Here is a 25,458-nt window from a genome sequence, read left to right as displayed (position 1 = left end):
CTTTTAAGGCAACATTGGGCCTCATTATAACTCCGGCAGTAGGCGTGCCGGTAAAAACGGCAGGCTGCTGCCGGAGTTATGCTTCTTTTCCGGCACCTGGCAATGGGTAATCACCGGGACATTACAGGCCCGGCGGTCCCTGAAGCCAGGCACTGGGAAAAGTAACTCCCCATTCCCATTCGAGTCCCATAGGACTCAATGGTAATGGGAAAGACGGTAATGGTGCCGGTGCTACCATCAAAGTCTGCGAGCGGATTTTTTTTTTGCCCGCCAGGTCAGATCTGGCGGACAGGAGGGCATCCGGCCCGCAAACTTGTACTCTGCGGGTTCGGTAACAACAGTGCCGGTAAGCCTACCGGCACCATTGTTACCGGTCCGGCAGGGTTGTAATGAGGCCTATTGAGGGGGTTTCTCATAGCGGCAGAGGCAAACAGATGTAAACCGAAAATGGCACCAGAAGTAGAACTAGAGGAGGAACTCAGTCAGATAGTGAAAGAAAATTTAACAAATACAGGCCCGAAGATGCAGAAAGCTTTTAGGTCTGCGGCTGGCAGGCTTAATCTCTATCAAAGCAAGAAGGCAGAGAAATCCCTTCTCTTCTGTAAACAACAATATTATGTAAAAGCTAACAAAACAGATTGCCTCCTGGCCTACCAGTTCTGCCAGAAGGCTGCATCTAGGATAGTATGGCAGATTAGGAGCTCCTTAGGATCTATAGTTTCAGAAACTACTGATATTCTTACACAATTCCATTTGTTCTACTGGGAATTATATAAGTCTCAAAGCCCAGAGACACACTCCCAACAGGAATATTTAGAGATAGTTACCCTCCCCTGGCTCAAGCAAGCTGGAAGGTAAGGGCTCGAACTGTAGATTACGCAGGAAGAGGTGCTCTGGGTTATTCGAGATCTCCCCATAAATAATTTACCGGGCCCTGATGGATACCCGCCAAAGTTTTATTAAACATATTGTAATATTTTAGCTCCTATACTAACCCGATTGTACAACTCATTCGCGCGTTCAGGAACCATCTTCCCTACGATGGAAGAAGTGAAAATAGTGCTGTTCCCTAAACCAGGAAAAGATTTAACCAACTGCGGTTCATACCGCCCTATTGCTCTAATAAATATAGATGCCAAGATACTAAGGTGTTGGCCAATAGGCTTGAAAATGTATTACCCTTATTGATGCACCCAGACCAAACAGGATATATAAAGCTTCGGCAAACGCATGATAACATCTGCAGAGTGTGCCACATTTTAGAGAAAATAAAGAAGAAGCAGATTCCGGCAGTCCTCGCCTCCCATAGATGCGGAAAAAGCATTTGACTGGGTCGAATGGTTGTTTCTTTTCTCTGCTATGGCAAGGTCGGGGTTCGGCCCAAAGTTTATTCACATTGTTAAGGCCAATTACAAATATCCGAGCACAAAAATATTAATAAATGGCCAACTGTCTCTCCCCATTTACCTACACCATGGAACGAAACAAGGGTCTCCCCTTTCACCTCTATTATGTGCACTTCACCTAGAACCTCTACTAGCGAGGGTTAGACAGACAGAGGGAATTGAATTTTGGGGTATCCTGAATAAAATCATGGCGTATGCCGAAGATATGCTAATCATGATAACAGACCCCATGAACACTTTAAAAGTACTTACTCAGGAATATGCCAAATTTGGCGGGTCTAAAAATAAATGAAACAACGTCCGAAGTCTTGAATCTGTGCCTATCTTCCACCGAAATTCAGTCTTTAAAGTCACATGTACAATTTAGCTGGGCAGAGGAGTGGATTAAATTGCTGCGGGTGAATATTACTCCTACAATTAAAGGGCTATATGTAGCTAACTACCCCTCATTGTTAAAGGAAATTGAAACCCAGTTATTGAATGGGGATCCTCTTACTTTTTCCTGTTTGGGTAAAATGAACTCGTTGAAAATGGTCATGCTCCCCAAAGCCCTATACCTGTTCCAAGCATTACCTACATGGGTCCCGAAAGTATTTTTCCAGAGATTGCAGGGAGCAATATTTGCATTTATATGGAAAAATAAAACCCCAAAGTTAGCCTTTGTTAACACGTTGATGGTTCCAACTGATGTAGGGTACACACGTAAATGTATGGGTGGCTGTGTGTGCATGTGTGTGTATGGTGAATGGTGTGTATGCTTGTGTTCAGGAGCGCAACAAAACCTACATTTCGGGGGGGTGCTAACCCTTAAAATCTTGGGAGAGGTGCTAATTTCACGGGGGTTGGAGAGGGGCAAACTTCTTTGTGTGGGGCCTCTAACTTCTTTATGCATTCTAATGAGACTATTCTAGTGCAGCTTCAATGTTACAAGCAGTGAACTCTCTCCTTTAAGTCTGAAAGCACCCGTTTATGGACTGCTGTGAGAATAAGTGGTCTCCTGACCCCTCTCTACCCTTCCAATCCCTTCCTTGGCATGCAAGTACTAAAACAACATCAAGATTTCAATTGCCTAAAGAATTATGCATTTGAATGCAGGTACTAACAGTGAAATGCTTTACGTTAGTAATCGCAGGGCCTTTCTTAACAGCGAAACCCAGGTGCCAGTTAACATCTGTGTCCCGCTCTGCCCGGTAACGGCTCTGTAGGTCAGCCAGGTCGAGTCAACATAGCCCTAAATTTCAAGGGGGGGTTTGGGGAGAGGGCTGAAGCCCAGTCAGATCAATGGTGTTGCGCCACTATTTGTGTTTAAACCCTTGGTTACTTATTGGTAATCTTCATTGCTCATAGCCATATTCTTCCTCGTCCCCGTACTTGTATGAGGCACTTTGACTCATACACAAGTACTGGGATGAGGTAGAGGGACATAGAGATAATGCCTGGCTTGATTACCTGTAATCTCCATTACTCCCAGTCCCACTCTTCCTTATCCCAGTACTTACCTATGAGCCAAGGAGCCTCATATGTCAGCAATGGGTCAAGGAAAAGGGATGCAGAGATCATTCTGGGCCGAAAAGCTGATTTTGGGGGTTGTGGCAGGGGTCGGAGGGAAAGGGGATGTGTGGAGGGGAGGGAGAGGGGATGTGTGGAGGGGTGGTGTGGGGCGGGAATTGTGTGATGAATCATAAGGGTCATCGATGTACAGGCTAAGCAGGCATGCAATGTGGTATTAGTGGCTAGAGAAGGATTTAGGTGCAGCCAGTCTAGTCATTTCTTAGTTTGGCTTGACTATTTTTTTAACTGGGCATCTCTGATAAAGCAGTCCTGCTAAATGTTATTAACTGGCTAGACTTGCATTTGGGTGCTGAGAAAGAAAGGACCTAGGCTAAATAGCCATCGGTGTGGGCCGCACTCCTAAATTTACCCAATAGGGTTTAAAACATTTGGTTGAGATTATAACATGACAGTAAAATCAAGTTCCATAGTGTTTCTTCAAAAAGTGCTTTTATTTAGCAAGTTAATCCTTTGTACTTTCTTTCTTTGGGTTAACGAATGGTTAAACTTCACCAAATCGTTATTTGCTGATACAATGGCAAAGGAAAAATAACCTAGGGCTAATGCATTTCGGAAAGGTAACTTTCCTTCTTCAGAGCCAGGTTAAATGCACAAAAAATCTTGCTGTTAGAACATTTAGAAAAACATCAGGTATGCATGCATTCAAAAAAACAGGGTACACAAATAACAAACACATACATATAACACAGAGAGAAGAGAACATTGAATAGTCAGTAACTTGTTTATATCACATTGCGCATATATGATGCAGAATTATTTGAGCCAGGTTAACTCAAAAACATAATAATAATAAAGTTGTGTTTAAGTAAAATCCTCCAGTAGCTCTGATTCACGTATTAATTCACTAATCCACCTAGTGTTCTATGGCAAAGTCCTCAGTGAGATATTGTTTGCTCCTATGTCTAAACGTAAAAAAATCTTGCTGTTAGAACATTTAGAAAAACATCAGGTATGCATGCATGACTTGTGCTCATTAAGACGAATCCGTACTTTTCGTCCTGTTTCGCCCACGTTTAGTTTGAATAGTACCCAAGGGGGTGTTTTATGTTAAAATGTAAGTAAATTGTGATGTTTAAAGAATATTTATTCTGCAAAAATGGTCAAAACGCCTAGCTGCATAGTGAAGAAACTCATCAAACTGGCTCACATTGGCCAGAAAAGTGGGCCATTTTAACTGGCCTACCCTAGCATTTTGTATTTTTGGTATGGGTGTTGCCCTATTGCCCTATAGGCCAGTCCGAGCTTGGCGTCTCATCCATAATAGGCGAGGGGACGTCCACCCAGTGGCCCCCTCACCCATTATAGAGGAGCCGAGGAGCCAGCCCAGTGAAACACTGAGCACTTCCTCAGCTGATTTTTCCAGCTGTGGGAGTGCTCCTGGGCTGGCTGAACTGTCAAAGGGAAACAGTGTTTCCCTTTGACAGTTCAGTTCCCCAGCCGCAAATGCTCACTGAGCCATGTAAGGCTTGGGGCGTTTTGCTTCGCCAGCCTTACATAGCTTATTGGAAATGCTGGCTGGGGCACTGCATGTCTATATGTGCGAGGGGCAACTTTATTTAAATATGTGTATGGATGTGTGTATGCTTGTGTTATGAGTGAGTGTATGGTGATGGGTGCTTGTATGAATGATAGAGTGTTAGGGAGAATTCTCACGTTATGGCTAATTTCCCTCACCTAATGAGTTCCCCCAGCAGCTATGCTGTATTTCTGGAGTTTATTTTTTTCACCAGGTAAGAGTGTGAGCCTTTCCCCCACTCTTACCCATGGTTTGCCATGTGTCCTTTACCTGTTTTTGTGATTGTGGACTCTGGAGTACACCACTTCAGTAGTCCTCATCTTTTGTGTGTTACACAGCACCTTCAGTGCAGTGACACAGGGTTGACTTTTAGACTTCCCACTGACTCCATTTCTGGGGCTGACTACAGTCCCCCAGAAAAGGGTAAAGTTGCCATTAACTTTACTTAGTCATTGAACCACAGATCCAGTACACCCCATCTTGCATGGAGTACTGGAAAGGGTTACTCCATATCCCTTTTCATCTGTACCTCCTAGAACATTGTTTCGCTCTTTTAACATTTAGACTTGGCTGGTGGCAGTGGTATCTACACTAACTTACTACCGCGATTATATTATATAAACGTGGTATTGTTTTAGGCTACTATATTAGCCTCAAACTTAAACCCGCTTGACCAAATACTTTTTCTTTTGGCTTCGGTCGGGTTTATTTGCCATTTCTTTTTGTTAAAGTCCTTCTTGTGTTTTACTTTGCGCTGCAAACCATGTTTGCCTCCTTTGTTCACTGTCTTTTGGCAGGCTTCTGCCAAGAAGCCCTCCTCCAGGCGCCTGGGTGTCTAGGTGGGCTGAATGTGAGGAAGATGTGTAGTCACCCCCTGCACAGGGTATCCTAGGAAACCCACGTCGCACTTTGCCATGATTGGCTGAGGTGGTTGTCCGGGTTGGACAACCCCCCTGCTACGTGATTGACTGCCAGGCTGTGTGAATGGTGGATTTTCGCATAAAAGGCAGGTCTCTTGGGCTAGAAGCCACTGGAACTACAAGGAACCGAAGAGAAGCAGAGAAGAAGACGGCTGCTGCAACTACCCCGTCCCGGTGAAGCACTGCTGCAGTCTCGAGCAATCTACCTTTCGACGACCAGAGAAGATCCAGCCCAGAGTCTTCTTCCCTTGAGCCTGGTGGGGATAACCAGCTCATCTTCCACGGCCAGAGGATCCTCTTCTTGGTCGAGATCGCTGCACACTGCTGTAGTGGTCCGGATAGTCATCTGAAGAGCCACTCCTGTTTTTAAGCAGCGCACCTTTTATTCACCATCGCTGCTGCCGGCTTCATCCCTGTGTGGTGCAGACCCCTCCAGACGTCCTCCTTCGCACCGAAGCTCCAGGAACCGTGGGTCTGCAGGAAACCGACAGGAACAACTGCTGTGGCACCAGCTTCTTCATTGAATAAGGTACTGTGATCTGCTTGAGGAATTAGGGTGAATCCCTTTTCTTCACCTCCAAGGCTTGCCCTTGTTTTCCCTCCTTCTTATAACTTTTGCTTCCTCTGTTGACAATATCTAAGTACTCCTGGCAGCGTTGAATCGTGAACTGTCCGACTGTGTGATCCTCGACAACAGGAACCTGGTTCCACTTGACATTGGCCCAGGCCTATTGACTCTTGAATTCCGTCAAATAGTGTTCTCTGATTCTGTCTGCCTTGACAAAAGTATTGCTTATGATTTTTGCCCCCAACTATCTCTGGTTAACCCAGGTGCTAAGTGTGTTATTGCCCCGGTAACATTTCTTGCCGCGGATACGCATTTCTTTAGTAAGACCGAACTGTCATTACTGTGGAAAAGTGATCGCAAGTGTATTCCCGGTAACGTCTTTTGTTTTGCAACACCGGTCCTTTAAAACATAGTGTACTTACCTTGAGTCAGAGTGTACCAAAGTGAATTGGTTGGTTGTAGTGTATTTTACATCTGGTTTTCAATTAATAGAAGTGTTTTGTTTATAACAGATGGTTTAAAAAATAAATGTACTTATATTTTTTACCTGAAACCTTGAGTCAGTGTTTGCTTGAGTCACAGTAATTGTGGTCACTTTGTGTAATCTCTGCTACTGCTCATATACTCTTGAGATAAGCCTGGCTGCTCCGCTACTGCTACCACTTTAACATAGTAGTACAGGCTTGTACCAAAGGTAAAACTTGTATTGCCACCTGTAGTCTTAATTGTGTGTAGTGGTCCCTAAGGGCACTGCACAGGATTCTGCCTAACACTACAGTGATAGCTGTGTGAATGAGTGTGTTTATTTCGGCCCGTTGAGCTGGTTTTGGCGAGTGGGGGGGAACAGGGTGGAAGGAGGGTTGTACAACAAAGGAATTTTAAAAATTCCTTTGTTGCACAATCCCCCTACCCACCTGCCAAAATCAGCTCTCCTTATGAGGTGCTGTGGAGCCCAAGGGACAGGGATGGTTTTTTGTTTACTGGATATCTATCATAGAAGTCCAGTCAAAAATACCATGCTTTCCCCCTTGACCCGCCAGTGCCAATTGCAAACTGTTTGGCTTTTTCCCCATTTTTATTTTATGTTTGCTCTAAAATGCAACATTTTAACCCATTATTTAAAAAATAAATTCACTGGGAGAAAACCCCCCGAACCTCCGTTGATTGGCTCGGGCTCCCTCACTGCTCTCGATCGCTATGGCATTTTTGTGGGAAATATTTATGCCCCTCCACTTAAAATATTCACCAGCTCCCACTGGCCCTCGGACTGTGTTGGGAACGGGGTGGGGGGAGTCCACGGAATATGGTGGGAGCAGGATGGGCGGGAGCACTGGGATAGTGATGGGGCCTGGGTGGGGAGAGCCCAGGGGCTGGGTAGGAGTGGGATGAGGGAGCCCAGTGACTGTGATCGGAGCAGGTGGGGGAGTCCAGGGACTATACTGGGAGTAGAGTGCGGTGAGGGCACCCAATAGTTTATAGCCATTTGTACATACTGTCCATTTGGCATTTTTGGGGGTCCTGGCCTGCCCACATTTTGCTCAGGGGGGGCCCAGGCCAAAACAGTCTGAAGACCACTGCTTTAAATCATTATCGATAACAATCAGGTGAAGGGACTTTTCAACCTCCATAATCTTTATCTGCAAGACCAAGATCCTTCTGATGCGGGATAACTTATAGTTTGTCTAAAATAAGCCCTTCCTGATATCGTATGTACATTGCTCGGCACACAGAGTAGGCGCTTTACAAAGCTCATAAACCACAGGACTTTCTGCTAGCAAATTATTCGTCTTCAAATAGCGAAGTGTTAACCACATCCCTGCATTTTATCAGGGTCATTGTGTGCTAGCAGTAGCACTTTTGTTATAGGCGCCTTTATACATCTGGTCATGTTGCTCTTAAACACTTGGTAACAGCACGTATTGCACGAAATGCATTTTTCTTTCCTTTATTCATCAAGTCTACGAAGCAAGGAACCATTTTATCTAGGCAGAGACAATGTTTATTGCAAAACGGGGTAGCCAGGCTAACTGAGAAAACTGTATTTTCACAGAAAGGGTAAAACAGCAGGTGGCAGGAGGAGTGAAGGTGGTGGCAGAGGGTGAGTAAAGAAAGAGGTGGCAGGAGAACAGTGGGTGGAAGGAGAACAACAGCAGGTGGTGAAAGGAAGGAGTTGAGGTGAAGGCAGGAAGGGGTTAGCAAGAAAAAGCTAATAGGGGGAGGGAAACATCTAATATAAACAACACTAGTGTGACAAATCGAGGGAATTCGTTCCCTCTCCCCAAGGGGGAGCCACGATCTTCGGGACTAGGGAGTTTATTTATTGTTTGCTTGTTAGGTGCTTATATAGCAAGTCAAATACTGTTTCAAAGCACCCACAGGGCGAGGGGGGAGCAAGGGAGTGAAATATATTACATAACAAAATAATTAATAGGAGCCATAGAGGGAAAAGGGGGAAGGATGAACCTACTATGCATTGTGAGTATTCAGAACGTGCAAGTGCAGCAAGGAAAAGGGCATAGGGAGTAAGTGCTAGGGAGTCTGGGCTCATGGGTGAACCACAAATGAAGTGCTTGGGTTGTTGAGTGCAACATGGCCAAGGGCCACGTTAGGAGTAAGTGCAATCCTCCAGGGTGGAGGGTGTGCCAAGGCAAGTGCTGAGGGAAGACAGTAGCTGGAACGATTGGGTGTGGGAGGTCAGGGACCCAGAAGATGCATAAGGGTCCCAGACACCAATCAAAGCACTTGTGTGATTAGCAGAGAAGAGAAGAAGGGAAGGAGGAGGCGAAGAGGACAGTCTTGAGGAGCTTCCGGAATTTGAGAAAGTCCTGATCAAAGTGCAGGGGGAGGCTGTTCCAAAGGAGGGAGCCAGCTGAGGAAAGCAATCGACCACCTACCCTCTCTTTAGCAAAACGCTTTACACACAAAGAGTTGGTGCCAGATGAACGAAGCGGTCGAGAGGGAGAGTATTTAGTAAGATAAAGTTGAAGATAGTGCATGCCCGGCCCAGACAGCCTTGTGGAGGATTCAGAGGAATTTGAATTTAATCCTTGCAGCAACCGGGAGCCAATGAAGACTTTTTAGGGCAGGATAGATGCAGTCCCTGGGCTTAAAGCCAAGGATAGGTCTTGCTGCCCTATTCTGGATTAGCTGGAGGGGTCGCATAGAGGAAGAAGGTAGATTCAGGAGGAGGCTATTGCAATAGTGAAGCCTAAAGTGAACCAGGGCTCGGCTAACATTGAGCCTCTGGGGGAAAGTGATAAAAGGGAGAATTCCTTTGAGAAGGAAGAGCTGAAAATGGGACTTCTTGGCAATGTCCTGAGTGTGAGGGAGGAAGGAGAGAGAGGAGTTGACGATGACCCAAAGGTTTCTGGCTTCAGAAGACTGAGCAGGGGAGAGCCCAAGGAGGAAGGCCAGAGGGAAGCGAAGAAGGAGGGAGCAGGGGTCCCGAAGGGAAGGATCTCAATTTACAGGCATTGAGGCAGGGATTGTGGGTGGTGCACCAGGACTGGATGGCAGATAGGCAGCCAGGGATGATGGCGGGTGCAAGAGGGTCAGCAGGAAGTTTGAAAAAGAGCTGTGTGTCATCTGTGTAACACTGGAAGTTGGAGGAGAAGGAGGAGATGAGGCGTGCAAGCAGAGCAAGGTAGATGTTAAAGAGACATGGGGAGAGGATATAATCCCTGGGGGACACCACAGGTGGGGAAGGAAGTAGGAGAGGAGAAGGTGCCCAAGATGACTTGGGAAGAGCGGTCAGTAAGGAAGTATGTCAGCCAACCCAGTGCCCGTTCCGAGATACTAAGGGTATCGTGGAGCCTTTGAATGAGGATGGAATGGTTGACTGTGTCAAAGGCAGATGAGAGATTGAGAAGGATGAGGACAGCAGGGGAGATGGAGTCCAAAGATGCAAGCAGTTTCTGTGCTTCTGGATGGCCGTGGAGACCATCAACAAGTTCGGTGTGTGTGTTGAGTTGGGGCAATGCCAACTTCTCCATCAGCTTCCCCAGGAAGAGGGTGATGGAAATAGGGTGGTAGTTGGCAGGGCAGGTAGAGTCTGCTGAAGGTTCAGGAGTGGGCGCACAAGTGAGTGCTTAACGGAGTAGGGTAATGACCCAATGTCAAAAGAGTGATTGCAGAAATCTGCAAGTGCAGGGGCAAGGGAGCAAATGTTATCCTTGATGGTTCTAGATGAGCAGGGGAAACCTGTTTAGAAGAGACCTTCATGGAGCAGACAACTCTGGTAACTTCTTCAGGTGTGACAGGGGAGAACGAGGAGGGTGAGGGGCAGAGGGAGGCAAGGGGGTGAGGGATGGGTTAGGAGGGTGACTAGCAAGGGTGGTCAGGATATCCTGAGTTTTGGTGGCGAAGTGTGTGGCCAATGCATTGCAGAGGGCCTGGGAAGGAGAAGGGGAGGAGGAGACTGTGGAAGGGTTGGCTAGTTCCCTGCAGATCTTGAAAAGTTCAGCCTTGTTATTGGATGCACTGGAAACCTGTGGCTGTGTGTGGGCTCTTTTCTTGGTGCAGAGGGAGAGTCTGTATTGCCTTTGGAGCAGGCGTCAGGCCAATTTGTCAGAGTGTAAGCCTGAAGTTTGCCACTTCCGTTCTGACGCATTGTACTTTTGTATCAGGGCTGTAAATTCGGAGTCGTACTAGGTGTTACGCTCAGAGGCAGGTTTCAGGCGGATCCCCATGACTGGGCAAAGAATGTCAAGAGTAGTATTGGTGATGGAAAGGTCGAGGTTGCTGAGAGCAGAGTCAGATGTAGTATCAGAGGTAGGGGGCGAGGAGGAAGTAAGGTGTAAGCGAAAGCAGCATCTGATACTCGTTTCATCGGGCGGATGATAGTGAACAAGATTGGCGCGGCTTTTTGAGGGGTGGTCAGAAGGGCAAAGACCAAAGGGACCCAGGTGAGAGGAGAGAATAGGCTGACTAGGGGGGGTGACTAGTGGAGGGGAGAGAGAAAGTCAGAGTGTATGAGGGCATCCAGAGTGTGTTCAGCTGAGTGGGTTGGCCCAAAAGGTTGAATGGAGAGGGAGAGGGAGGTGCAGAAGTCAGTGAAGAGAGGGGATGCAGAGCCAGGGGTGTCCATTTGGATGTTGAACTCACCCAGGGGGAGGAGGTTGGAGGTGGATGAAAGTAAGGAAGAGCAGAAATCAACCCATTCAGAGAGGAGGTGGCAGTGGCGCCTGGGGGCCGGTAAATGGTAGCAATGGTCAGGGAGAGATGACCAACTTGGCAAACAAGGCTTTCAAAGGAAGGGTAGTGGTGGGTGGGTAAGATGGAAGAAGGAACCCACTCAGGGAAGATTAAGGCAAACCCCCCGCCAGTGCAGTGAGATCGAGGCTTGGAGATGATTTTGAAGTGATCAGGGAGGCGAGAGGCCAAAGCAGTGACTGAGCTGGCAATTAGAGAGGGCAAGATCCAATAAGGGGGCCTTTTTTATAACAAAGAGGCAAAGGAAAGGGCAACAGGAGAGGACAAGACCAGTATTCACCCCAAATCACAAGAAGCAGGGGGCAGAGGGCTGTTTCAATAACAGAACTACTAGTGATAAATGTATCTACTTACCCTTTGTCTGAACCCGACGTGGAGGTTTTACAGAGAGGCTTAAGTTTTGTCCCAACAGCACACTATGACGCCTTCCATACTAGGATAGAACTTGCCCAACTTATGCAAACCGTGCTTCCAAAACATCTCGAATAGGGAACGTACTGCATTACGGAACCTTAGTACTAACAGGCTGATAAAGGGGGAGCCAACGTAGTGATGAACACTCGGGACATGATGGTGACAATGCTGTTGGGCAATAGAGAACATTACCAGATCCTCAATTGTGACCCAGAGACACCCTGAGAACATTAATCACAGGGATAGTCGAAGAGGTACTATGTGAAGGCCACATCAGCCCAAAGGAGGCCACATTCCTGTGCCCTAAATTTCCAAAGATACTGGCATTTTATGCCCTACGAAAAGTCCACAAAGCCGTCTCACCACCACCAGGTTGCCCCATAGTGGCGGTTTTACAGTCTAAGCTGGAGCCACTATCACAATTTGTGGGCTTCTTTCTTAAAACAGAAGTTCCAAAAACGCGGTCGTACCTCAAAGACACCACAAGTATCCTTAGTGTGGAAAATAACCTACGGCTTAACCCACATACACAGTTTGTTGTCACACTTGATATTGAATCACTGTACACCAACATTCCACAAATGGAGACATTACTAATTGTTGAAAAAGTCTTGCAAGATCTCAATCCTCCTTTATTTTACAACTGGCAGAAATAGCTTTCACTAGGAATTTCTTTCTGTACAAACATACCTTTTCCCTGCAATTCTCTGGAACGGTGATGGGAGCAACTTTTGCAACTTCATTGTTAAATCTATATTTGGCTGATTTTGAGGACAAACACATCTATCAAGACACCAACCCCTTCAGTAACCAGATCATGCTATGGAACCGTTACATAGATGATATACTGGTCATCCTCACTGGAGAAGAATTGGCTTTTTTGGAGTTCCTGGCATGGTTGAATTCACAGAATAGATATCTGAAATTCTCCCATAGTATAAGTAAAGAGGTTATTCATTTCCTTGATGTGGAAATACGAGCATCTGATGGTGGCCTGAGCACCACTGTCTTTTGTAAATCCACTGATCAGAACTCGCTTTTAGAATATCAAGTTTCCATCCCAAAATCCTCCAAGATAACTTGCCATTTAGCCAATTTCTGAGGTACAGAAGGAATTGTTCAATATGACACACAAGCTGGTTTACTTACAAACCATTTACGTGAGAGAGGATACCCAGGGAAAATGATCAAGTATGCCAGACAACAGGCAGGAAACATGCAGAGAGAAGTGACATTACAACAACAGATACAACCTGAGGGTCCCCAATTGATCACAGCAGTGTTTAGTTAGTCTAATAAAATCAATAGAGTCAAAAAGGAAATTTTGAAGCTTTGGCCTATATTAAATGTGGGGTCCGTAAATTTACCTACACCGAGATTTGCCACTACGGTGGTGATAGTGCTCGGTACAAATGTCCTTTAACATTAACATTAACATTAACATAAAGAAAAGAAGAAATATTCAAGATACTCTGGTAAATTCGGACCAACCACCAGACCCATTTGAACAACAGAACACATTTTGGGACTTAGCACTGCATCTGGGCCATGCACCATGTGGACAATGTAATAATGTATGTCCTATGACAACACGTACAAAAACCTTAGATCTCGGATTAAGAAATCTGTGGAAGCAGAATTCATTTACAAACTGTAACAGCATGAATGTTATCTTCCTAATCAAATGCCCTTGCCAACTGAAATATATTGACATGACGAGTAGGCCGATTCAAAAATTGATCCAAGAACACGTCATGTGTAAGAACAAACCGGGAAAATGCACCCTTGGTGGTGCATTTCCAACAGAAACACCATGGTGCTCATGACATTGAATGGACCATTATTGAGAAGGTAAAATGCCCTAGGCGAGGAGGAGGTATCCCCAATATGCTACTCAAAAGAGAGAAAAACTGGATATTTCGCCTAAAGACAGATCAACAGGGTCTCAACGAAGCCATACTGTGGCAGACACTATCCATGTTATAATAAAAATTCCCTTGGAAAATCAATGATTGACTTATACATAGCTCTCAACTCACACGCTTTTGGCGGGTGTCACCCGCCTTGTAAACGGCTGACTCACCAGCCAAGCCTCCTGCACGCCCTTTTGTTTCAATGGGCTCTCACCCGCCAAAAGCTAAATCGGGTGTTTTCACCCGCCTTTGCGACGCAAATGGTTGAGAGCTATGCTTATATTTCTCTGTCCCTCTGATTTCCTTCCATTCGCAGTGGGGCAAAGAAGAGACAGGTGATGTAGCCACTACGTGGCGATATATTTCCACATCATATTGACCTTTATGGTGTAATTTGGATGCTGTGCCAGTGTTTGGAAAAAGTAGAATGCAGCCTCTTACAAATAACGTAAAAATCTTTTCCCAGATATTTATTGATGTAAATGTGGTAATGTAACCACCATAGATGATGGATGCATGTGTCTGCAATATTAAAAAGAAATAAAGAAGAAACATTGAGATCGTAATATCAAAACTTTAAACTTTATCATTCATAAATCCATCAATATATGTCACACTGAATATGCCTGACCTGCCTGACCGTTCTAACCAATCTGGAACTCCACACTAAACACGTGGCTACTGACTCAGTAATGAGATTCTAACTCATGTTTGAGTTAGCCACGCAAGTCATGTGGTTGGCATTGTGTGAAGTCTAATCACATGACACTGACTCCACAATACAATACAACATGGGAAATGCCGAGGTTTAGAACAGCGGCGATACCTGCAGGAAAGGATTGATACTACGCGGGCCGCACAAACACAAAAAAGGAATCTCTTCACCTAAAGTAGGTAGCGCAAACACAAGGGCGCAAATGCTTAATTCATACACCAATTCGGTTCTGTGAGGTCCTCAGGCATTTTCGCCGACCTGGCTACAGACACGTTTTGGGTGTCATGAAGATTTTCTCAGTCTCTACCCATATCACGGGGATGGATGAGGCCATTATCCTAACGTGGCTCTTGTTTTTTCTCTCTTGCCCGGTCCTGTATTAATTAGGCAGTACAACTGGATAGACAATCCACTACATGAGAGATGTGTTTAGATATTGAACCCAAAATTCCACGTTTGGCTCTGTCCAAGGAACCAGGCAGGTCAGTGTGATGTGCCTACTTAGATGGTGTAATCGTGGTTAATTCAAACAGAAAAAAACAGAAACCTAATTGTAGCCCCTCTGGATGGGCTGTATATGGTGTGTGTTTTTGATATGTTGTGTTTTTAGGAAATGCTGAAATTGAATGCATAGTCCTTGTTGGGGGTTCGTCCTTTTCCCCATGCGTGCCCGCAAGCCCCCACCCTGAAAGGACCACACAGCTCACACGTCCTTTCAGTTCGGGCTTCCCGGTCGCTCTGCCGTGGCCGGGAACGCCCCGTTTATTTATGCAGCATGCGGCGGCGTGCAACATCACGCCGCCGCGTGCGCGTCCCACACATGGGGCAGCGCCACACTCCTCCTTTTTCGGGAGGACACACAACTGCTTTTATTACTAAACACTACAAACCACACAACAAAATGACAGCAACATTTTACGCCCACGCCCCTTTATGTCAGCCGCCCGGGTCCCCTTATTTGGGCAGACTGTCCAACTGTCCCAGCACGTATTTGCTGAGGTAAGCGGGTTTCCCTCGCCCAGCCCTGTGGGGGTACCTCCCGCTTACCTCCGGCACGGGAAGTCCTTCCGCAGCAGTTCCCCGGACAGGGGAATGCGGTGTGCCCAAGGGAACTCCGGCGTGCTGCGGCACCTCCGCCACATCCGGGTCCAGTGGTGGTTCAGTTCGTGGATCACCCAGCTTAAAGAAACTGACGTTTCGGGTGACGGCAGATCTTCCATCCGAGGCCGTCACCATGGACCCCTTTACGGCTACCACGTCCAATGGCTCCGGCTCATAGGGGAGCGAGAGCTTCCCATGGGGGTGTCGGTTGCGAATGAGCACCTCGTCTCCCGGTTCCAGCAGCTGGGGGCGAAGACCCCTTCGCAAGTTCTCCTGGTCAATCCTGACCCGCCTGTCGGCCTCAACCTGCTGGTTGTCAATCACTCCCGGCTCCTTCTCCCGGACCTCTGGCAGTAGGCACCGGGGACATCGCCTGAACAGAGCCTCCGCAGGGGCTACCTCCGTGGAGGCATGTGGGGTGGTGCGGTACACCCGCAGGAATTGGTATAGGCCTCGTTGGAGTGGCTGCCCTTGTCCCTGGGCAATCGTGAAGGTCTTATTGAGTGTCCGCATCAGTCTTTCAGCATCACCATTAGCTCGGGGCCACAGCGGGGATATCTTCCTGTGCTGAATCCCGCAGCTCTCCATGAACTACGAGAACCGCTCACTTTGGAATGGCGACCCATTGTCCGAGCACAGAGTGATGGGAAAACCATGGGCCGCAAACACCTTCTCCGCGGCCACGACCACGTGCTCGAATGCCACAAACTCCACAAACTCCACCTCCAGGTATCGTGAGTACTCATCAACAATTACGAGAAAGTGGGTGCTTACGGTCGTCGACCCAAAGTCCGCATGGACGACCTCCCAGGACCGGGTCCCCCGGGGCATCGCCTCAATGGCCGGATCTCGTTGTACGGGAGAAGCCGCCTGGCACCACACACAGGCCGCAACAAAGTCATCCACCCTTCTCTCCAGTTCCGGGACCAGACCTTCAGCCGCAGTCTTGCCTTGGTCTTGGCGGAGCCCTGATGTCCATGGTGGGCCAAGGTGATTACCTCCGTTATCTTGGATTGGGGCACCACTATGCGATCACCTCGGAGCAGGAGACCAGATTCCAAGAAGGACAGCTCGTCCTTGACCTTCCACAATTGCTCGAGCCCTGTCCTGGCGTCCTGGGTCCGTCCCGCCAGAGCCTCCAAGATGGACTTCCAGGAGCCGTGCTGCATTGAGTGCTTTAGGATCTGGAAGCACTCATCCTTGCCTGCGGCAGCCTCCAGCTCCGACAGGGGTATTGCATTCGGCGTGGCCCCCTCCACCACCATTCGAACGTGGTCGTCAGCCTCCTCCGCACAGGTCTCATACTCCTCTCCCCTGCGCACCCCAGGATGCCGGGAGAGGTAGTCTGCTGCGTTATTGGCCCCTGGCCGATACACCAGGGTAACTCCATACTCAAGCAAGGCAAGCATCCACCTCTCAATCCTAGCCGGGGGCTTCGAGGATGACCCAGCCAGAATGGGAAGCAAGGGCTTGTGGTCTGTTACCACGGTCACTGGACGCCCCAAGACATAGAGTCGAAAATGTCTGCAACCCCAGAGGACCGCCAGTGCCTCCCGCTCGATCTGGGAGTATCGTTGCTCCGTTTCCGAAAGCGCCTTGCTGGCATATGCCACTGGGCGGACGCTCACGTCCCGCTCCACCTGAGTCAATACAGCCCCCAGGCCGAATGGACTAGCGTCCACAATGATCTCGGACGCCAGCACCGGGTCGAAAATTGCCATGGTGTCCTCTGCTGTTAAGGCACTCTTAATGTCCTCAAAGGCCAACTGCTCAAGTGGGCCCCACTGCCAGATCGACTCCTTCTTCGTCAACGCCCTGAGCGGCTCGGACCTTGAAGCGAGATTTTGAATGAAGCGCCCACAGTATGTCACCATACCAAGGAAGCTCCTCAAGTCGGACACCGACTCGGGGGGCTGTGCCTTCTTAATGTCCTGGACCTTCCTCGGATCGGGCGACACCCCCCCTCCTTAAACACGAACCCGAGGAATTCGATGGAGGGGCGCAGGAACTCACATTTGTCCCTATGAAGGGTGAGGCCCAGTGACTGCAGCCTCTCAAAAGTTTTTCCAAGCCTCCTCAGATGGTCCACCTCTGTCCTAGCGAACACCAGAATATCATCGCTGATATTAAGGACACCCTCCAGATCTGCTAGGGCGCCCCGGATAATGTTCTGAAATACTTCTGCAGCCGATGACACCCCAAAACTCAACCTCTTGTACCTGTATAGCCCACGGTGGGTGGTAAACGTTGTTATGTACCGGGACTCGGGGTGGAGGACAACCTGATGATATCCTGCTCGAAAGACTAACTTGGAGAAGAAACGGGCCCCTTGTACTTCAGCGATAATGTCATCGATGGTAGGGGTGAGATGCCGCTCCCTCTTAATGGCCTTGTTGGGCAGCCTCATGTCCACACAAATCCGGACAGAGTCAGGTTGTTAGGGTTTCTAGCCACAACAATAGGGGACACCCAGGGTGTCGGGCCCTCGACCTTCTCGATAATGTCCAGACTCACCAGGTTGTCTAACTCCTTGTCCACCTGCTCCCTCAGATGGAACGGTACCCTGCGGTGCTTCAGGGCAATGGGCTGTACGGAGTCATCAATGTGCAGCCTGACCGGGTCACCGGTCATCTTTCCAATGCCGTTGAAGAGGGCAGCGTATTTGTCAAGGAGGTCATTGATGTCCTCCAAGTACACCGAGTACGCAAAACTGACAATTCCGAGAGCCTCGGCAGCAGGTGTTGTTACTCACAGGGGTCACATAGAACCGAGCCCTGATCCGGGAGCCCTCATGCTCCACACTTGCCACGAAGGCACCGTCCAGCGGTATTGGTTGTAGTCCTCCAAAAGCAAATATGCCTCCTGCTCTTCCCCTTCAGGACTTCCACACTCGAGACAAAGAAGATGTTCTCTTCCTCTTCCTCATCTGCCTAGTCCACCTGGGCCTCCTCTTCACCTTGCTCTACCTGGGCCACATTTGGTGGTCGGCTCTGGCGCAAAGTCCACGTCCGGGCCGGACCTCTCGGTACCATCACGGGCAGGGCCGCCTTGCACACTCTAGAGAAATGGTCAGGCAGGCCGCACCTGCCACATGTTCTTCCCGCTGCCGGGCACTCCGTCGGGTGGGGAAGGTCATAGCCACACTTCTTGCACGACTCCCCTGATCTTCCTGCTCTGTCCAGGGGTCCTCCGCCAGGCCTTCTCATTCCTCTGCCGCCTCGCCACACAGCACACACCTCCTCCGACTTTATTGAGCGGGACCCCGCCTCCATCTTGCTTGCGCGAGCCTCTGCCACCTCATGACATCGGCCCAGTTCCAATATGCAGGGCAGAGTGATGCCCCGGCTCTCTCAGGACCTGCCTCCTGAGCTTGCCGGAGGAACACACCTGAATCAGCATTGTGCGCATCATGTCCTCTGCGTCCCCCCATGCACAACCCAGGGAGAGGCGGCGCAGGCGACCATAAAAGGTGTCCAGTGTCTCATCGTCCTTTTGTTTGGCCGACAGCATAACAAATCTCTCGTAGTCCACGTTGGCAAGGGGCAGAAAGTGCGCATGGAGCACCGCCTTGGCCGCATCATAAGATTGGTCCACCGGAGTAAGCGACTCAAAAATTTCCTGGACCACAGGCCCCGCCGAGTACAGCATAGTGGCCACCATGCTGTCGTCGTCCGTCACCTGAGCAGCCCTGAAATACATGTCAAGGCGGCCAACCCACCTCCTCCACCGGGGCCCCATGCTGGAAGGTGGGCCCGCTGCATCAAATTCGGGGATGGGTTGCAGGGCAGCCTGGGCTCGTGCCTGAGCCATAACGGGGAGTCCTTGCTGAGCACCTGGCTGTGCCACCGGTAGCACCTGGGTACAGGAGCCTGAACACCTACTTGCGGGGGTAGCTGTGGAGCCTCCGCTGGTTGTTGAACTGGAAGCACTGGGGGCTGCAAGGCCTGCTCATGTTGTGCCGCTTGGCCACCGTCCTGAGGAAGCTGTGCGGCTACGGCGGCCTCACCTTCCTGATCATCAATGTCACTCATGGGCTTGAGCGCACAGGCACCCCCACCTAGTGTCCTGAGGGCCGCAACTCAACCACCCACCACCACCATGCAGACAAACCCTCCCCCCCTCTTCCAGGCACAGCAACAGTCCAACCTGGGGGAGAGGCGGTGGTGACTTGTCCCTCGCTCACCTGGAACAGCTTCCAGCCACAAGACCAATGGAAGAGAAGAAGACACCCACTGCAGCCATCCTTGTGATGATGAAGGGGACAAAGAAGAAGCCACAGCGTCCTGATGATGAAGGGGACAAAGAAAACGCTGTGTTTCCACCTTGCCGTAGTCCACAGGGGTGTGGATGTTCCAAAAATTAAACTACAACTGCGGAGTGGACTAAACAGGCCCTGCCATGTTAGTCCTTCCCCTAGCTTCCACTCGACGTAGGAGTCCCAAAACTGGAGTAAAATTCACAAACCAGGCATGGGCGTGCAGGTTAGTCTGCCTGCAAGCAGAATATCAAAGAATTAGACCTGGATCACCTTCACCCCCCAAACCGGAGCCTGATGAAGTTCCACGGCCTCAGAGACAAAATGGCCGCCAGCGCCGTGTACGATCCGCAGCCACGGCGTGAAACGAAACATCCGAACGTTCCGTTTCAAGGAAAAATTCTGGAATGCCTTCACCGCCGGGCCCGGGCATCCGTTAACACTCGTCGCCACTGTTGGGGGTTCGTCCTTTTCCCCATGCGTGCCCGCAAGCCCCCACCCTGAAAGGACCACACAGCTCACACGTCCTTTCAGTTCGGGCTTCCCGGTCGCTCTGTCGCGGCCGGGAACGCCCCATTTATTTATGCAGCATGAGGCGGCGTGCAACGTCACGCCGCCGCGTGGGCGCCCCACACGGGGCAGCGCCACAGTCCTCTGCCAATTAATTTAGGGCTGCAGCAGAGCTGTGAGCCGGGACTATTTTGTGTCGTGCAGGTTTCGTTTTGAGCTTCTCTCATATATGGCCACAGAGGTGTCACAACGTATAGTGTATGTAGCACTTACTTGGTTATTCAGTGTAATAAATCACTAAAATGTTGTGAAAACTGTCCTGAAGAAAGTGGTTTCACTCACACTATACCACTGTAACCTGTAGACAGTATTTGCATCATCTAGGAAGCTAAAAATCCTTTACTAAGTTTGAGCAGCCGTCACTCCCAACTTCCTGTTGACCAACAGTAACTATCTACAGCAGGTTGAGAGTTGTTTATCTTCATTCATTTTTTAATTATTGGTGTTTATTGTTGTATTATAACCACTAATTTCTTAACCAGAGAGATCCTAGGGAAATCCAATAAGTCTATAGGCTAATAAAATGTTTTGTATCCTAAAATAGACTACTGATCATTTGCCATAGGTATTGCACATTTACCTTTTTCATTTAAATTAATGTGAATGAAAGAAAGTGGTCTAGAAGGTAAAGGTCAAAATGTGCTCACCAGACCAAGTGAAACTATAGCTACCCAGTTGATAAGCCCTACAGATCTTTCACTTCTTATACTGTTTACTTTTAGATAAACGGCACATCAGTGCATTCTAGCATTAGCCCACTACTAGGCAGCTTTAGATAGAAAATCACTCTATCCTTGTGTATTTCCGAATAGCTTTTAGTCCCTGCTATGGCCACAGGGTGATTGAGAAGTATGTTGCAGAGAATTTCTATACAGATATGTTCTGCCCCGTTGTGTTAAAAACTTGATGAGTTATGGCAAAACCATGTTCACTGATAGATTGCCCCCTTTAGTGTTATTGAGCTGGCATGGAACTATGTCTTGGTAAGAGCGAAAATGTCGAAGTCAATGTCTTCAAGAAGAAGGCATATGTCAGTGGAGTGTTTGTCGGCTGAGCGGGCATTAAGAGTCGCCAGATGGAGGAGGTCTCTGCCTTTCAATGATTTCTGAGGTGGTGTACAAGGGCGTAGTACACCAGTCAGAGGAGGGAGAGGGAGAGTGGTAGGGGGAGAAGGAAGGAAGGAAGTTAATGAGAGAAGGCAGAATCTGGTCAAAGAAAAGAAGGTTGGGTTGTGGACCCTGAACCAGGATAGTGCCTGTGTGATAGACATTAATGAAGCAACGTGAGGATGAGAAGCCGTCCAAGAGAACTTCCCACTTTGTGCCACCGTTAATGGAAGAGGATGTGGAAGGAGAGAGAGTGGAGATGAGATTGGGTGGTCCATAGATCTGGAGAGGGTACAGAGAAGAGGATATCGGTGAAAACCTCTCTGGAGGAAGCGTCAAAGTAGGTGCCTGCCATGGTAAGTTCAGAGTTTGCACTTGAGATGTCTTGTTTGTTCTTTTTTTTACCAGACTTCATGGGAGAGGGGAGATAGGTGATAGTGTAGCAGTTAGAGAAAGTAGAAGAGATGTAGAGAGCCATAGGGGCAGCAGAGGATAGTTAAGGAATGCAAGAAGAGTGGCTGTACGGCACAGTTCTAGCTAAACTCACCTTATTTTTTTTTTTTTTTAAAGGCACAGATGTTCAGTAGGATTGGTGGAGAAGGCAATGAAAGAGTACAGCCATCACTCACTTCAAATAAAGCAGCGAGTGTAGATGTCCATGGATCAAGTCTGGAAGCTGAGGCATCGTTTGTGGGGGACCCTCCAGGCCCTCCTCAGCCCGCACAGGCACAGACAGGGCCTTAGGAGCGGGCCTTGTGGGTGGGCCGGCATTTGCCTTCCCGGCTCCTCTGATTGAGCCTAAGAGCAAGCCCAATCAGAGCTCGGGAGGCACTCTGGTGCCTAGAGATACGGCGACGGCCATACTGGGAGGGGGAAAGTCTGCAGCAGAGGCACGTGCTGAGTGTTCACACTCTGGTGTGACACAGCAGTGAAATGCTGCAAAAAGATTGATGCAGCAGAAGAGAACCAACAAAACATAAAATTGCTTTTGATGGTATTAGTAATTAATGCTCCAGATGCTTTCTGCAGTGATCCGTTCCTGCTGGGTGTGAAGTAATACCTCGTAAGCCCAAATAGGGGATAACCTCTGTTCGAGTGGTGGTGATTTCTCCCTGGCCACTAGGTGGATGGTAGGCCAGTGCTCCTGGAGGGCTCAGTGGATGAAAATGCTTCAGCTCACCAGTCCCGTCACAATTCAGCCAGTAAACTACCTCCACCATTAAACCACACAGTTACTCTGCAAGGGTCCATGCACCCCCCACTCAGCTTAACACCCACTAGAGGACAGGACAAGCGGGATCCCACTGGCGGTGACCCCACTTTAGAGGACAGGAGGACCCTCAGAAGGGACACTAGTAATAGTCTGTATCCCCACAACGTCAATACTGCCTTTGTGGGTTACATGGGAGTGAAAAGGTTTGATGACTGAAAAGTACCTGCAAGGATGGTTAGTGTGGTTTCCGACCCTCTGTGTGCACAGGGCCAGCTGGGATTGTGCAAGCCAAGGGAAATCCCAACCCTCTGACAGGGTAATAACATGCCAATCAATGGTAGAATCTAGAGACACATCCATGGAGCTGGACATAAGTGGAGCATAGCTATAAGCAGCTTACACCAAGTGTGGTGGACCAAACGAAGGCCGATCCCACGGAGCCCCGACAAGCCTGCCGGCGGAGAATCCTGTAACACCTGACGGGAGCATTGAGGGACTCAAGCCGGTAGACCAAAGGCAGACCGAGAAACAGGAGCCACAGTCACGAGATGCCAGAGAGAGGCACAAGCTTTGTCCGGGGCAGAAAACATAGAATATGCTGAGGTGCCAGCAGCGCTGGTGCTAGTGTTCACCATGTGATGGGCTAGTTGCATTGTAAAATACATTTCCTACTACAACCTGCATTTTATACAATTTCAAAACTAAAGGTAAAGTAAATTAACGCAAAATTTTACATAGCTGCCTTCTTGTTTTACAGTCAAAATTATGCATTTACTTTTATTGCAGAATTGCACATTTTATTCAGGAAACCCATAACAATATGCAAGTCTGTTTAAGTCAATGATGAAAGCAGTTAATGTTTTAATATTACAATTCGGAGGAGTTTCTCATTGAATGTATGGACAAAAATAGAGAAGAGGAAGAATGGGATAGCATCAGTCTATCTGAGTGGCAAATCATAGACAACTGGGAAACTGTTGATTCGGGTATAAACCCAAAAGATCGAAAGATGCTGAAACCCCAAAGAGAGACCTTGCCAAAGACTACTAAGAAGCTAGGGAAAAGAGTTGACTCCTCGGAAATAGATCCCGACAGTGAGGATGAAAGAGGGTCTACGCATTTCAAAACTATGGAACCAAAAAGGAAGGAACAGGTCAATAAAGAGATGAATGCACGAAATCAACAAGAAAAGTTCCTACCAAAACCAAAAAGTAATAACAAAGAAAGGGAGTATATTGAAGACAAGAAAAGGCAAGCCTCGCCTCCGCCAACTCCCAGGAAACCTATCTTACCTAGAGGGTGTTATCTAAAACTGGAAACAGCATCAAATGGCCCAAGAAGGGCGGTGCTAAACAGGAGCTATGTGATGACTCTGTGCAATCAAACCTCAGTCCTACGCACAATATCAACAGATGACATAAAAATAGTGGAATTCCCAAGGGAACAGCGGATGGATCAAGTTATACTACATTTTACCTCTAATAAGATCAAGCAGAAACTGTTGGCGGCCAGTGATATCCTAAAAAAAAAAGGGTTTTCGACTAGAGAATCTGGAAGATGACTTCCTAGAAAAAAAATCTAAAAGCAACAACGAAGGAAGGAAAGGAACTCATGGAGGAGAAGACAGTACGCAACAAGGAAAAAGTCATCAATAAGGAGTGCATTAAAAAAATCAGACCAATCCGCGGAGACGATATAAAAAAAAGGATTCAAAAGAAACTGTAAAAGACAATACAAAAAATAAAAAGGAAATGCTATCCATAATAAAAAAAAGTGATGATAAACTGAAAACCCTGAGATTTACTGTGGATAATTCAGAGAACCCGAGGAAGGTTAAAACAAATCCGAACGAAGCAGGAAATAAATCCAATGACTAGGCATAGATGGTTAGCACTTTAAATACTAAGAAGAAACAATAGAGGGAGGAGGGTCCTCAAAGACCCGTCTACTGTGCCTCATGGAATACCAGAGGCTTTAAACATCTGTTCTCTAAAGACAGTAGTTTCTTGGGCAAATATGACCTTATCTCTATTGAGGAATCTTGTGTGCATGAGCGACCAGTGTGTGAGGGTTATGAAGTCTATATCAACCCGGCCAGAAAGGGTCCAAAAGGAAGACCATACGTGGGCCTTTTGATATTAAAGAAATTGGATAGCCCTTTACAATTGCTAGAACACCATACCCCAAAACCCTATGTGCAAATACTGAAAATAGCATTTAAAGCTGAGGAAAAAGAAGAGCCTGCAAAGATGATCCTGATTAACACCTATTGGAGCGAAAACATGCCGAGGCAGGAGATTTATTTAAAATCAATCATGAATGCCATCAATAAATCTATGACTGAGGAAAAAGACCAGTTGATACTCCTTAATGGGGACCTAAACATTAAACTGCTGGATAAGGAGGGCAAAATCAAAGAGACAGAACATCTATTAGGGAAAGAACAAAAATGGATAGAGGAAATGCGAATCCGTGATATGAGGATGCTAAATAGCCAGACGAGAGGAGATCTACGTGGTGCTAATACATGGCACAGTGGAAAATCGGGAGCATGCTTAGATTATTGTTTCGTAGGAGGAAACACTCTTGCTTGGTTAAATTCATTTACAATAACTAGGCAAGCGAATGGCGACCACAGTCTGCTGGAAACAGAACTCACTTGGGAAATAAGATCAACTCCAGGGAGTAAAAGAATGATGGAAACTGAGGTGTCGTGGGGAAGAAACCGATTAAGGCTTAAAAAACAGGCTTTACCAAAACTGGTACAAGAATATAAGGAAGCCATAGAGAACGGTAAAGAGGTGGTCGAGTACAAATGGCTGCTTGAAGCTTTTGAGGTCAAGTATGATCCTAATAAAGTGAAAACAATTGAAAAGAAACACGCATACGATGATGGCCAGAAGAAAACAATACAGAGCGGACCTTATACACTTAAAAAAGGCCGACCCCGAAGACAAATGTTAAATTCTGTCGGCAAA

The sequence above is a fragment of the Ambystoma mexicanum genome, chromosome 6p (assembly GCF_040938575.1).
Source record: "Ambystoma mexicanum isolate Mex_15411 chromosome 6p, UKY_AmexF1_1, whole genome shotgun sequence".
In the NCBI taxonomy this organism is placed as follows: domain Eukaryota; kingdom Metazoa; phylum Chordata; class Amphibia; order Caudata; family Ambystomatidae; genus Ambystoma; species Ambystoma mexicanum.
Note: the sequence above shows the minus strand (reverse complement) of the source record.